Below are 16,106 nucleotides of genomic sequence, written 5' to 3' on the forward strand. Positions count from 1 at the left end.
TAGAACTTGCGCAGCTTTGGCAGCATGATTAAGAAATGTTGAGGTGATTTGACCCATTTTATCCTTCCATCACTGCTTCACAAGCAACATCATGTGCATTGAATGTTTTCATGCCTTAACTTATCAAGAGACTGTGATTGTATTTAAGTGTATTTAGATGGGAAATATAAATCCAGAACTGAATAATGCTTGTTTAAGAGCATAGATAGTTTAGCAGTAAGATATCAGACTAGCTAATATGTCATTGTAAAGAAAGATTCAAGATCAGTACCCAGTATATGCCCCATTTTACCCCATTTCATGTTTCAGATGTGCTTTAAAAATTGATAGTGCACAAATGCCTAAACAACTTCTGTTCAGAGTCTGACGTATAAAAATCATTCTTACCTAAGAGTAGACACATGTTTGCAAAGTGAATTCTAAGAGCAGACATACTGAAATGAGTTTCAGGTGTTCAGTTCAGCAGGAGTAAAATTCATAAGGAAAAAAAAAGCAGGAAAAATGTGTAGCAGTATTTTATTCCTGTTGCTTTAGTAGGATCTGATCCATCTTGCTTACATCACAGGTTCTTCTATCAGTTTTGTCACTTGGACTCTCCCAATGTCTTCATCAACAGAACCATATTCTTCTGCTAACCTGAGGCTTGCTCTGCCCTGCTATGATTGTACTACAAGTTTCAGATGTACCTTGTTGGACCTCTAGCACTTGATGGATCTTAATGAATGAGTCTTGACAAATACTTTGTGCAAGCTATTTCAAGAAGAGTTAAGAAGAAGGATTCAAGTAAAGTAGGGAGACAGACCACTTAGAGAAATAAGAGAAACTGTAGTCTGATCTTCTTCAAAGAGACATCTGAAAAGAAAATTTGCTAAAAATACTATTGATAGACAGCATGCAAAGAAACCTGCTCACTCAGGCTAAGCTGCAGCAGAATGCTGCACACAGTGCTCTGAACTCCAAGAGCAACAAAAATTTGTCTGTTTTCATTCCTCCATGGTTTCTTAGTTTGAATACTCCCACATACTGATACTGCCATATTTCTCTCCTGAAAGTGGCACTCTTGAAAACACCACATTCAGGCTCACCTGTACCATGTAACGACAGTACTTACACTGCAAACCCTTGGTGACACACTGGTCTCTCCACACCTCTTGTGATCTGCATTCCATTACTGTTACAACTGAAGAATAGAGGAATATAGTCCAAAATGAGAATGAAGATGCATAGCTTTGACTACTTGAAATAAATGTGGGGAACAGATGAGTTAGCTAAATCCAAACATGGATCAAATCAGGAATATAACTCTCTGTGGTATAACCATGGTCAACTTGTCCTCTTTCCCATGGTTGCAATAATGTGTTAATACAGAACAGTCTTTATGACATATATTTCATATGCCATTATGCATGAAAATGAAATGCAAAGAAAAACAAAAAAACTCCCGCATTATCCAGAACTGTTTTGTGAACTTCAGAAAGACCAAAAAAAAAAAAAAATCAAACCCCATGAATATATTGTCAGGAAATTATAGAGAAGGAGACAACTTTTACCACTTATCTACTAACATTATAAATGTCATTCATAAATTCCAACACAGGCACTTTATACTGGGAAATTTCTAACTGATCTTATATATGAAAGCTAAAGAAGAAAGTGTTGTAAACCATTATAAGTATGCTTTCTCTGTCCACTTTTTGAAAAGACAGATAATCTTAAATTACATACCTGAATCCTCCAGCGAATACTACATGTACATTGTTTGATCTCAGACAGGTCTTTTAATATCTCTACAGCTCAGCATTCTTAAACATAGATGAAGAATAATTCTATTTATTCTAATTGTAAGGAAAATATTCACTGAACAGAGACCTTATAAGATCCTACAATACTTAGTTCATCTGAAATTTCCATGTGCTGCTGTGGTATTGCATAATCTAACTGAAATTTTTTACATGTTTATGTTTTAACATGATTTTTATATATACAGCTTGTTAAATGTGATCACTCGAGTATATGTGGAAAGTAAATAAAAAACTAGGCCTATAGTGTAATTTCAGATGATTTTATCATGTCTTAATATATCTAGCATCAAGTTTTATGCTGTTGAACATACTTAAGCAAAAGGAAACTTCAAAATGCTCAGAAATAGCATAATTATGCTCTTTGATCAAGCCTTGAAGAATCAAGTATAAACTGATTGATGTCACTTTAAAGGCTGACTGAACAGTCAATGCAGTATTTCTTGATAGCATAAAAATGAAGAGAGAAAGGTTCAGATTTTGTCTGAAAAGAATACTACAGACTACAGATTATTATGTGTGTCTTTTTGTTGTTTGCTTGTTTGTTTTCATTATCTCACTTTGTGAAGTGACAAGAAAGAAATACAGTGGTTTTAGGAACAGTCTATGGTGAGGGAAGATAAAGGGGAATGTTCCTACTCTTCCTGCTATTGTGAGCAATTTTCTTTGTTTATGCAAAGCATCTTGGTATAATTTGCTTGAAACCCTGCTAACAGTTGAAATAACTCAGATACTCCCGCTTCAGGCTGCCAAATAGGAACACTGATGTCTTGCAGTTGTCACATATGAACTTGTCAATTTTGTCTTTCTTGCTATAGGGCCAGGATTTGGTCTCCCAAGGGAAGGAGCACTCATTTCTATGCCCTAAATGCACAGCTTTGCTGAGCTTTGCATTTTTGCAGTCTAGGTAACCCTGAGAGTTTCTGTTAAGGATAGCCTGAATGCCTACTATTAACAATCATGCCTTTAGTAATATAGATTGTGTGACTTCCTAAAAAGAATGTCCTAACTAATTAAACTTTGAAATTACATTTTTGTTTACACTGATCTGATTTTCCTTCTCTAATTTGCTTTCCTACTTTGCTTACTGGTTTCAAATTAGGGTTTTATTTGTCTAAATAAGTAGTAGCATCATCTTTAGATCTGATCAGGCTAGTCCCATAGTAACTAGTAGAAAAATAAAATTGGAATAAATTATTGACCTGTAGCTTATCATTATATGCATATGTTCATGATAAGACTACTATTAGAAATTACAGTGCCAGATGAGACCACTTTTTTATCTTATTATTGTTTCATGGATGAGTGTCAAATCTAAGTCTCAGGGCACACTTTAGCAAATAACTGTAATTTGAAATGTTGTACGTTTTACTATGTAATATAACTCTGATTGATCTGTAGAACTCCTACTATGGTTTTACATACTTTTGGTGTGCCAAGTACCACACTCCAAAAATCACCTTCTTGGTGGAAACATTTGCAACACTTTCTTGTATACTTCATGCAATCAAAAGCCTTGCCATCAGTTATAAAAATGTGTATTCTTGAGTTAGTTAGCTTGAAACAAAATCCTAGTGCAGACAAGAGTTTATACTTCACGCTACAAGCATGCAATCAGGTCAAGAAAAATTGAAAACTTCCCTGTAGTCTTTAACTGAGCATATGAATCTGGTAAGAATTACATTTTTCCTAGTCTTTAGTAAAATTTGACATTGTGAATAACTCGTGCTGAGAATACACTTTTTCCTCTCTCACAGACAATACAGCTGGACAGCTTTAGGCAAGATAAACTTCCCAAATTAAGTGGAAACCCATGTACATCCCTTTTCACAGTTTGGGTCACAGTGCAAATTACAAACTGTAGTAATTTGATGGCACTGTTCATATTTTTCTGCTAGTTGTTAGTTAGGTAAAGCTAGAGGGCAATTTGTCGTGATTACTGTTTTCTGATCAAAAGAGTGCAAATGAGTGGGAAAATGGAATTTTTGAGGTCTGGATTAAGCAGTGTCCACAAAGACCTAGAACCTAAAGATCTGGAGTAGCAGATCTTGCCACATCATCTAATGATGGAATCACAATGTCAGGTTTGTGTGCAATCCCAAGTAGAAAGAGAACAAATGTGCCCAGACCTCATGACAGTTTTACAGTCATATTTCAAGAGTTCTCTTAAGGATTGTCAGTGTTTGAGCAAAATAAGATTCTTCTTTTGGCTGTTTTCTTCTGCTTTATTGAAAATGGGCCATAACATTTTTTTACTTTGTTAATCAAGAGGCTCTTTTATGACAGAACATGGTGGCATTGACTCATGTTTTACCAGTGGTTTGAAGTAGGTTGGCTTTTTTTGTGTGGCAATTCATGCATTTGGCGAAGATCATATGCCAAATTATTCCAAGTAAATTTTCAGATTCACTAGAATTGTTTCCATGTTAATTATTTTCTTTTAAATTTAGGTAAATTTGTATTGTAATAGCAAAATGTAAGACTTTGAGCCTAATAGGGGTTTGTTTTACTTTTAAAGCTATTTTTCAAAGGTGAGTTTTTTCAATCCAAGGAATGAAATTTGACTTCTCAGATCTGCAGTAACACGTTGTGCATGAAGACAATTAGACAATTTTTTTCTTTCCCAAAACATTCCAACATTTTACTTCTATCTACTGTATTATCATACTGTGGATTTTTTTTTCTTTTTTTTCCACTAATGTTTGGTAATATTTTTTCTTATTTTCTCCACGGGATTTGTCTTGATTTATTTTCTCTGTGGCAAAGTCAGTTTGGCATACATTAGCGTGTTTATATACTCTGAGGTATTTTTTATCTAGTCATTTAATTAATAGAATTTGATGGCTCTTTATTTAAAGGGAAAATAGAAAAGCAAAGAACCTAACAATGAGGAAAAAACCCAGTGTGGTACAGGATAGAAAATCTGTTAACAAACATTTGATATTTCAGACTTAATGAAGGACCATGAGCACACAGGGTGTGTGGCTTACTAAATGTTTTAGAGTATCAGGGTATAAGTTTTCGAACACTAAAGAATTCTCTATTAAAAAGACAAAGCTGCAAGAAACAATTCAGTACTGTGTTCCAGAGGTGCTTCAAGTGACTGAGTGAGAACATGACAGTCTTTAGATCAGAGTTTCACAAATATATTTTTTACCTTTTTTTATGACTTGTAAACTGGACCTCTATTTAGCAAGGAGATGGATAAGAGAAGTTTTTAAATTCTTTTGAGGTCTTCCCTTTATCTTCTTCCACAATTTCTCTTGCTGGTAAAAGCACTGGCTTATATCTTTATGAGTATAAAACCATTCAAAAAAGGGAAAGTTTTAAAATATATCCCTACTTTCTTTCTTTCTGAAGTCCAAGAATGCATCTGATTGCAACAAATGGGATTTAGTGAAGAATTGAGAATTAGGGTGTCATTTTTGATAATTAATATTAATATGTCAACAGTCACATTACTAAAAAAGTTTGGAATTAGCTTATATGCTCTGTTTGGGAGCTACATTTCTGTATTTTTCTACCTTAATTATAAAATCTCTAGCAGCTCATATGTAGTTATATAAAATCCTATTTTGCTATTTAAAACTAACTAGTGCCTTGTTCCACGTGATGGTGAGATAAGTAGGCCAGCTAGATATCAGCATGAAGATGGAAAAAACCCCAAAACACCTTCTTTGTATTATAATCAAAAGATACTGACACTTGAAGTTCACAGCTGACATGCCTGGTCCTTTTCTCAGTGCCCCAGTGATGGTTACAGTGACAGAGAGATGTGTTAATAAGGAGATGTGGAGGACAGTAGGCATTAGGAAAAAGTTTAGCTAAGATTTATAGCTGAAATAAAGGTAAAAAAACCAATCAGAGATGTTTTACAAAAAAAAATCCAAACAATGAAAACAACCAGCCAACCAAAAATAAACCCACAAAAAACTATAACCAAACAACCCTGTGCTATTAAGTAGTATTAAACGTATTCAGATTTTTTTTTTTTTAACTTACCAAAGGTTTCAAAGCATTATGTTTAATAACCTGAATTATTGGTGTATCAATAATTATTGCTATTGTGGAAGTATAGTGCTTCAAGAGGTACCCCATATAGCTTATGTATGGCTAATCCCTGCTATGATTCAGTGGTACTGAGAAACTTAAAACAGAGCCCTGATATCCAGACCACTTCTCTCTTCTGGTCACAGTAATTCCTTTTGACCTGTCCAGAATTAATTACCATCTGTGTAATGGTGTCTTCCTAGCTGAAGGTGAACTAACAGTAAAAACGTGGAGGCTGCAGTAATGCCTACCAGCAGATTTCATTGGGTTGTCACCAAATAGACAGGGTCACATCTGCCTTGTGAGGACATGTTGCAACAAACTCAGGTGCTCTCTTTATGACCTGACATAACTATTTAAAGGGATGTTTATGATTATAATATACTGCTCTCTTAATTACAGCAGCACGGATTAGCTCTCTCTCTGCTCTTATGCTGTTTGATTTTCTTGCTGCAGTCTTCTTAATAACTGCATCACCATATAAATTATATCACATTAGATTCTCTTAAATCAATACAAACTCAGATATGGTGCTTAAAAGAGTGTAAGTTTTCATTTCTTACATGAGCGCACACCAGAATGGCAGTGGTCCTCTTCTCTCCATAATAAATGGTGTGAAAAACTTTACTGTCCTAAACTCAGTTTGGATGCTACTGAATGCATAGAGTATAGGGGAAAATGAAATCCACGTGGCTTGAATTTATTCAAGATTCATCATTCCACTGTCAGTTATGATGAGCTAAAAAAGAGGTGCCTGCATGTCACTTAGTAAATGCAAAATAGAAGGCAACATGCTGGAGGAATTTCACTCACTTTGGTAAAGGTTTCTGCTCCTAATTTTGTTTTTAGCTTTAACATCAGCATATTCTATATTCTCAGACAGAGAGAGCTGAGAGAGACATAGCAAAACACAGTTAAGAGCTAATCACCAACTTAGAAAATACATGCTGTAGGAACTTCCTGGGCATTTCCCTTCAATTTCTACTTTGCCATTTCTGCCAGTTGGCAGTGTTGGTACCTCTGAAACCTCTTCCATACTGACCTGATTCTGAGACAGTTACACCACTGGAGTCAGAAATGTTCCCAGAATTACTATCCATTAGCCATTTTTTAATGATTTACCCATCAATGACTTTAAACTCACAGTTCCTTTCACACTGCAGATCTACGAGCATGGCTTCTGATATAACTGGAACATAGACAAAGGCTATTCCTTAGAGCCTGTGGAGCCCCACACTTCTGGGGAACCCCGCACTTGAGATTTCCAACACCTTCATGAATTGCCAGACATCCACAGGATACCTGTGAGATAGACACCTTGACGTAATATGGGAAAGAAAAGGTGTCTCCAGTTAATGTTTGTTCTGGAATTGCTCTTTCAGTGTAGTATAAACTTTACCTCTAAATCTAAGCTAATGAAATTGAGCCAAATTTGGAAAAGTTGTAGTTCTGAGAAAGAAAACTAATATTTTTGTCTCTGTCCTAATAGCATAGTAGGTCAATTCACGCAGCACTGATTGGAAAACAGGTTTTCAGTTAGTCAGTCAATCAGTCAGTCAGTCAGTCAAAAAAAAAAAAAAAAAGTTCAAGCATTAAAAGTATGTCATAGTATCATGCAACATTTCCTTTATATTTCATAAAAATCTTCAAATTCTCCATGTGTAATCAAATTAAAATTTTGATCCCTTGAGTCTTCATCTGGCTCTATCAGGGACTCCTTTTAGCCTTCATGTGTGGAATATTCATAATTTGTGCATATTCGCAAAGCAGTGTGTTTCAGATTTATGGTGTCAAAGAGTTATATTTATTCTCCTAAACAAAGTCCTGTTGTGAGTAGCAGCATTCACATTTCTGTAGAGATGTGTGCATTCATGTGAGATTATGTATTGCCAAACTCAGCAGCACAGTAGCTGCAGGTGTAAGACTGCCAGCATTGGTAAACTCTAATGACAGAATGTGTCTATTATAGGTCACCCTTTTCCTCTCCTTTTTTTTAAATAATGTTAAATGGATTTTTCTTTCTGCAGGCATTATTATCCTTCCAAATCTACTTAGTGTACATGGACTAGCCTAATAGGAGAAATAGTCTCATTTGACAGCCATCATTTGCTTTCAAGGAACCATCTCTAACTACAGTCTCTTGTTAAATAGGAGATGGAAGGGAAAATCAAAGAACCAAAATTGTAAAACTATTTATTGGGCCTCAAAAGGTCAATTGTCTTTCATTTTATGTGCTTGTAATTAACTTGCCTGTCTGACATTTCAATTGAGACAAAGTCTAAAGTCCTCTAACCCTTTTTTATATTGTCTCTGTGATATCTTTTCTTAGGTGTCAATTAAAAAAAGTGTTCTCATCATAGACAAAGAGAGAAATGAAAGGGATGAAACAAGTGTGAATGTAACTTTCTTATAATCCTATAATCAGAGAGACAAATTAGCCTCAAGAGGAGACAAAGTGAGAAAGGACATCTGTACGACACAGAAATATAAAGACACTGGTATTTCATTAGTTTATTAGCTGCAAGGAAATGGAGCGTGAGAGAAAAGCACAGCTTTGTTGAAAAGAGGAAGTCAGTCATTTATTATTCCAAGCCTTATAGTCTCAAAATGTTTGCAATCTCAAATTCACCTTTCCCACACAATTCAACTTTAGAAACCTTTTTAAAAATGTAACTTCACTGCTGCTTTGCATGTGATGGACTCTCTACCTGACACTGTGTCTCAGAGAAAGAAGAAACTGTTTCATTTATTTGCCAATACGAAAACTATTTCCTTCCAAGATTGTTTACTCTCTATCTCATTCCCTTCAGTCAAAATGAGTTTATGAGGCTTTCCCCTCATCTCCCATAGCAACAAGATATAATTTTTTTCTGATCCCTGATATGATACATCAGTATGTTATTGGTCTTTACTAGATATCAGACTTGCTGTGAGTCGGGTGAACTTGGGGAAGCACCAGCTGAATACAGGATTCCTTATTACAAAGGTGCCAGCCAAATGATCATCTGAAATTCCCTCAAGTCATTATTGTTGTGAATTGTAACTCAGGTATAATAATTAGTCTCCTCAATTTCAGCTGGAACACCTTTTAGTATTGGACCAGATGACTCCCCAGATGGCACAAAGTTAATCTCACACATTTACGCTGGGTCCCAGGAGGTGTAATCCAGGCTAAATCCTAATGTTATTCTCAAAATTCCTGATACTGCCACCATCAAACTGTATCTGATTTTTTTGTCTAAGAGGAAGAGAAGCCTGCTATGGAGTGCCCCTCACAGGTGAGGTTTAGCCATATTTGCCTACAATGTGAAAGAAAGAAGTGGTTAGTAAAAAACTATCTGAGTTTCTGCAAATAGTAGTCAAAATATTTGGAAAGAAGTGCCTGTATGGAAAATTCATGTTGTGTTTCTATGACAAAATAACCGGTACATTTCAGTTACTGGACATTTTATAAACTTTTGTCTAAACATTTACATCTCTAGATAGGGATATTTTGTATGTCACATTTTTTTTTTTTTTTTAAGATCTCATTCACTTTACAGTTAAGAGTTTTAGATATTTTGTATTCTAAGATGCTTCTAGGCTCACAGGACAGTTTGTATCTCTACTGTGTCAAAATATCAAAGTCCAAATATCACACCTTATAGAGCTTTCTCACTGCCTTCAAAATTTAACTTATGGTGCTGAAATGGAGTGGGGTGGGGGGGAGGAGGCTGTATGTTAATTCAGGAATTAATTTCATAGAAAAGTCTCCTTAACCAGTCATTCTAAAATCTAGGGTCACCCAAAATCAGCAATTGCCATTCTGTGTGGTTTCAATAAGCAGCTTGTAACAACTATAATGAACTTCCTTGACTAAGATGTTTTCATGAAATATGTGTATTAATTAATATATTAAATTGTTATGGAAAGTAATTTTCAAAGTAGGAAATGCTTCGTGTTGAAACATAGTAACGAATTACCAAGAGAGAAAGGGTAAGATTCATTATGATTTATTTGCTAATCAATCAAATGGAGCAGGTGACACCTTGTTAAATTATGGTCCTCATGTGAAGACATGGCATAGCTACAAGCTGAAGACATTTTGGCAGTTTGAGATCTGTCCTTCCTTTTTTATAAATTAACAAGTAAAAGATCTTTATTCTCATTAGAATTGCATGCTGATACCACATGGATCAAGAGAGATGGTTTTAAACATCTAAAGGTAATTAAAAAAACTCTTTAATAGTCAGGAAGAGATTGGGGTACATGCTTAAACCTCAACAGTCTAAATGTGTGCATCCCATGGATTTGTTTATCAGTGGTAAGGAAGATTGACCACACATGAAGAAATTTGATATCCTGAATAAGATTAAGTGCTATTAAAGAATGACTTTTACAGCAGCACTTGATTAATCCCTTCCACAGTGGACTTTCTTTTTTTCAGACAAACCCTTCCTTTGATCAGCTATAGCAGACTTGTCTCGGCTGCATGATCTGTTTTGCCTGTAACAAATAATAAAAAATGCTTATTCGGTAAGATGTTGCCTTCTGTAGATAATTATGTCACATGTGACATAAACCTATTCAACATTTTGGTAGTAAAATGAAATTAAATATGTGAGAGATGTGTGAGATTCTCTTAAGAGCAAGGCTATGGCTTCTTGTAACTACCTGCAGTATGGACAGATTGATGAATATCTTAAATATCCCAGAGACCTGACATTATTGTTGGATATATTAGTAACTCCAGTTCCAAAGATTTTCTGCTGTCTCCACAGATGCCAGAAGCTTCAGGGGCCAGACAAGAGTCCTTTTCAAATTTCATATCATCTTTAGCCTTTCATGCACCAGCTGTGAAAATCAATTAGCCTTGGTGAAACTAAGCTGCTGTATGTTCTCAATAATGAAAAATACCAACTGTGCTCTGGTGATATTCTCTGTCTGTAAAAAGAAGAATGGTGCTTCTGAATTTCTTTCTCACATTTTTCCTACATACAACTGCCTTTCTACTTCTGCTTTTGAAATTTACCAGATGTGCCAGACAGGTTAACATAGGACACTGTTTAAAAGGGAAAGAAAGCTATACTGTAGCCCACTTGTGACATTTGTGATTCCCTAAGGCTAATGTGAAGCCAGCTCTCAAAGTAAAAAGCATCTGACTGAGTGCCAAAATTGACTTACACTAATTCCTTGATAATATTATGATGCCCAGCAATTCCTTGGGAATTTACAAGCTGTCCTCTTACAAATGTCTTCTGCTTCATTCTTTGCTTAGGAGAACAAGACAGCATCTTTGAACTTGAGAAACTTGAAGACAAGGTTTGAAGAAGAGGATAGGAAGAATCTGTCTGCACTAATTACAACTTTACAAAGAGAGAGGTGCATTCATCGAGTGTCTGACATTACTGATTTCAACATAAATAAGAACATGAATGAAAAAAATTCACTTTTAAGGTTCCAGTGCTTATTATCTCTCAGTCATTTTGGGTTTGAATTTGTGAGTTTATCTTCCCTTTCTCTCTCCCTTTCCCCTTCCCTCCCAAGAGTCTCAAGTTTCTTTGGTTCCTTCTACTGCTACTACTTTTAGTAGCCTACACAAATCTAGGAACAAATTAGGAATGGATCTGATTTAGATACAGAGTTGGAATAACTCACTGTGTAAGAGCCCCTCTTTAGAAAATTTTCTGTATACTCATTAAGCATTTGCTGATTTGCTGAGAAGCACCTAAATTCACTATTTCAGAGGGCACAGTGCTTTTCTTCAGCAGACAAATTAAATTTTGAGTTAAATCCCCAAATGTGCATGTTAGCTTATAGTATTATATCCTGGCATTTTTCTGAGATTTTATTCACACTTCAGTGATATCAGTTACCTGTCACACCAAGGACTGAAATACCATTGGCCCAGTCCATTGCTTCCCACAAAATACCAGACAGAAGAGGTCCTGTCTGTAATTTAATTTTCTGAATGATAATCCCATTATTTTATTCCTCAATTAAAAAAAAACCATATCCAAATACAATGGTCCCACCTTTCCTTAAAATCTGAACTACAGAACCACAGACTTTATTTGGCCAAGGAAGAAGTACGGGGAAAATATTGACAGTAAGTGTATAAAACCTGCAATTTTGGCAGAAGCACTGTAAGTATACTTTGAGTTATCATTTTATGCATGTCTTCTGATATGAAACTAGCAGATAGAAACATCCAGGTTATGCTTGGATTCTGTGCCTGGACATGGAAGGAAAAATAAAATATAAAGTGGCTTGTCACTGGCTCTGACTTTGGATAAATAATAGATAGTGAACAAGTTTTTTGTCCTCATGGTTATAGAAATATCTTTTTATCAGTAGAAAATTGAAGTGAAGTGAACTGAAAAGAGCAATGCAACCAATTCTGTTGTAATTTCACTTCTTTATTAAAATAAGAAACTAGAGTGGTGTAAAAAGTGATGATTTGGTTACTTTTAACAGAATAAGTCCTACTTTTTCTTGTACCTCCTAGGTATGTTTTGCTTCTATACCACCTTCATAAAATAAATCAAACCTGAATATATTATCTGTGAAGCATATTCAAAAAATTGAGTTGTTTATAGTGCTTACTGAGAAAAAAATTTGTAAGGACTTACAAATTGCATCATAGATCACCTAAAAATGAGTGAATCAGGGGCTTCTAATGTTTTGTTTGTTATTTGGTAGTGCAAGGAAATATATTGGAAATAGAAAAAGTCAGGGTTAGTTAGACATTTAAAATATATTTTATTCATATTGCTATAGTGTGTTCAAGGGAGACTATAAAGAAAAACCAGAAGAGATGTTTCAAGTATGTAAATCTTCTCTTTCATCTCACATTTCTTGAAGGTTGCTCTCAGTGATGATTTCCTTAGTTCCTAGATATGAGAAATAGACAGCCTATATGAACAGTGATTTTACTTTATATGGTCTTCAATTATTTACCTACATTTGCATAGGCAAGGATTAGTGTATAGCAGAATAGGAATTGATCTCCAGAGTTCTGCATCATTAAAGTGAACAAAAATAAAAAGATATACGAGATACTACATTAGTAATTAGCCTTGAATATTTTTGCTGCTTTTAATGTACTGATACAGTTTCAAACACCTTTCTTAAATTATATAGAGATATGTTTTATGCACTACAATTACTGCAATTATCTGTTCTTTCAATAGACAATGATTTTCTGTCAGTCAGAAAATTCTACCAATGGAGACAAAAAAACCCCCAAACAAACTACAGAAACAGAATTTGACCAAGTAGGGATTTTCATTAATTTTGGGCTAAAAGAACTTAATGGTATCTGATGTTTTTCATCCCAACAAAGTGTAATGCATCAGCTGCCTCTTTATTGCATTTTTAATTTCTGGAGTCAGTGTCAAAACAATTCTGAATACACCCATATATTATAACATGTAGCATTACACTAAAGCATGCATGGCTTATTCAAACTGCCAGTAAGCAGAGAAGAGTTACTGTCTTTAGGCAAAGTTTCCCAAGATCAGCTTCTCTTGTGATCCTGTGTCAATGACGTCTGATCAAGCGGCACATTAGCCGGCTACAACCACCACAGTGCAGTTCCATTAACTGCCGACATCCCAGCCCAGCTCGTACATCCATCTAACATAAACCTGGCCTTCCTAGGTCAAGTGACAAGGAATTGGGACACAACATTTCACTGCAAAGCAAGGCCAGTCTACTAGGAACCTAAGGAAGGCATGTATCCAAGTACCACTGGCCTCAAAGAAGCAGCCACCTCCTCTCCATCTTTAAAAAAGTCCTTGTCATCACCACAGTTTCAAATTTTCAGCCTGATGAAAAAAGAGTATAGAAAAGCTAGCACTGTGGAAGTCACAAAGATATATTTCAGAAACAGAATAATTCCATACGTCAACAAGAGCAAAACCAAATTTGTGGGCCAAACTGTACCAGCATAACTGTCTCAAATGACCATCTGGTTAAACATTATTCTTAGTACTTCTTATTTATCTGGCCCTGCAGTCATCCAGAACCATTACTGAGATAGGTTGTTAGAAATTAAGGACAGCTTTATATGCTGTTCTTTTGCCAACTTGATTCTCTATACACTAGTAATTTAAAATTTCCCAAACCACTCTTATCAATTATTGTTTTGTGCACTTAGTATCAAAGATGAGTCAGAGAAATTAATGGTAAATACTTTTTCTTGTTCCATTGGACATCTCACCACTTTGACATAGTTTCTAATAATCACAGTATTTACCTTGTTAAAGTCCAAAGAACGGCTCCTTTAAAGAAGCTGATTCCTGTCCTGTTCTCATCAGCCTTATTTTTCCAAGGCACAAAGGATTTTTTTTTACTTTGAGATAAAAGCTTTGATTCATCTTTGCAACTCAGGCTGAAAGACTTTTGTCCTTATTAATGCAATTTTACCTTTTCAGTTTCTGTTCCTCCACTCCAGCTGATGATTACATTCCAACCTTCACCTGAAAACCAAAAGCTCTGCCAGCCCCACTGAAGTCAAGAGATGTTCCAATAGCTCAGTTTTTCACTTCACACTACTAGTTTAAACAGCCTAGAGAGAGAAACAAAATGGAAAAGATGGGTACTTGTCAATGTGAAACCAAGTAGAAAGCAATAGGCTTTTTAGAATAAACCCCATATTTTACTGAATAGCAATGTTATGGCAATAAAATTACAGCAACTTGTTTTACTAAATTGATAATTTAATTCCAAGATGAATTTGTTAGCCTTTAGGATGAGGAAAGAAAATAAATTTCAAAGGTAGTGATATCCTCAAATCAATTTAGAATGTGTGGTCCACTTACTATGAATTTTACTGCTTACTTATAAATAAAATCTTCAGAAAGGTCTTGTGTCCTAATTAAAATCACACATTTCCAATAAAACTCTCTAAAGCTACCAACTGAAGGAAACTAATTAACAGAAACCGGTAATTCTGAATCTTAATGTCATGGTCCTAAATATTTATTTTATTCCTAAACATTTAATTTAAATGTCTTTATCTTATTAATTATTACTTTGAAACAAGATGCGGATTGGTTTTAAAGCACCTACTTCTGCAAGATATCTTCAAACAGTAAACATGTCTTTTCTTTTTCCTTTCTTTTTGCTTTAAAAACAAGAATTTCTTAGTGTTTTCTCTTTTTTTCCTTTTTTTTGTCTATTGCACAGTAAATGTTAGTTTATAAACTGCAAAACTCCCCATTAGATGCACTTTTAAAAAAGAATTTTGAAATTTTTGATAAGCAGTAAGAAATGTGTATTTAAAGGTACATCTGCAAATCCATAGGTGAAATATAGAGTTATTCAGAGAGAAGAAAAAATAATTTGGAATATGTAATATGTGTTTCCCTTCTTACATGATAGCATTAAGCAAGATCATTTTATAGAGCTTCTATACTGTTTTTCTGAGAATCACTACATATCAGACAGTACAATCCCAGTATCTGCTACCTTCCACACTTCCAGAGAAGTCTTCTATGCCTTGAGTATGTTAAGTTCATACTTTTCCTTTTTAACAAAAATTTTAGTCTTTTATAGTAATTTGCAACCAGAGGGCACTGACTGAGGTCCTCTCTGCATATGCTACATATGTTTTTAATACTGCAGTTCATGAACTCTGGATTTCAGGGCTTCATTTCCTTTTCTCATCCCCTTTCTTGGCTCAAGGGGGAAATTCAAGGCATCAGAGAACATCAAATTCATCACTTGAAAATGCAGTGAGACCTCAAGTCAGACTTACTGCTTAACAAATGAATTTAAATAAAAGTAATTAGTTAGTGTTCTTTACTAGAAAAATAAAGATAATTTACCTCTATAGAGAAATTCTTCTTGAGATGCAAGACTTACTGGAATTATCCCTGAGGGTGATTCAATAGCACAAGAGTAAATATACCATTAGCCAATTACACATAATGACTCTAAAACAAATCAGTTGTGATGTCATTCAGGTGATTTATTAGATTTACTTCAAAGAGTCTAATTCTAATCAGTATTTATTATAAGTATGCAGTACATAATATGTAGTTTTAGATCTTGCACAACGATGCAATAATTTCAATACTTTCTTTCTAAAGTGAGGAAAAAATGAAACTTGAAGACAGTCTGTATTACATAAAAATTATATCAATGACTTCCTGAATTTTCCCAGACTTTATGAGTTTGAGGCCTGATGTGATTATGGGATTACTTTAAATGAATCTTCAATTTGATTTCACTTCTGGTATTATCTAACAGAAGAAACACAAATGAAGATAT

The 16,106-nt window shown here is 34.8% G+C and overlaps 2 long non-coding RNA genes across 3 annotated transcripts in view; one reads left to right on the forward strand and one right to left on the reverse strand.

The window, feature by feature from the left end:
- LOC138111748 (uncharacterized) overlaps window positions 1–12,495 on the forward strand; it is a 137,062-nt gene extending 124,567 nt beyond the window's left edge. For both annotated transcript variants that reach the window (XR_011151437.1, XR_011151438.1), the window contains one exon: window positions 11,107–12,495. This is a non-coding gene — a long non-coding RNA (uncharacterized lncRNA). The remainder of the gene's footprint in view (window positions 1–11,106) is intronic.
- A 75-nt stretch (window positions 12,496–12,570) lies between these two features.
- Window positions 12,571–15,751, reverse strand: LOC138111747 (uncharacterized). Its single transcript, XR_011151436.1, has 3 exons — window positions 15,662–15,751; window positions 14,259–14,400; window positions 12,571–12,721 (listed from the first exon to the last, which is right to left on the reverse strand). It is a non-coding gene; the product is annotated as an uncharacterized lncRNA (long non-coding RNA).
- Window positions 15,752–16,106: the final 355 nt, after the last annotated feature.

The sequence above is a fragment of the Aphelocoma coerulescens genome, chromosome 5 (assembly GCF_041296385.1).
Source record: "Aphelocoma coerulescens isolate FSJ_1873_10779 chromosome 5, UR_Acoe_1.0, whole genome shotgun sequence".
Lineage (NCBI taxonomy): Eukaryota > Metazoa > Chordata > Aves > Passeriformes > Corvidae > Aphelocoma > Aphelocoma coerulescens.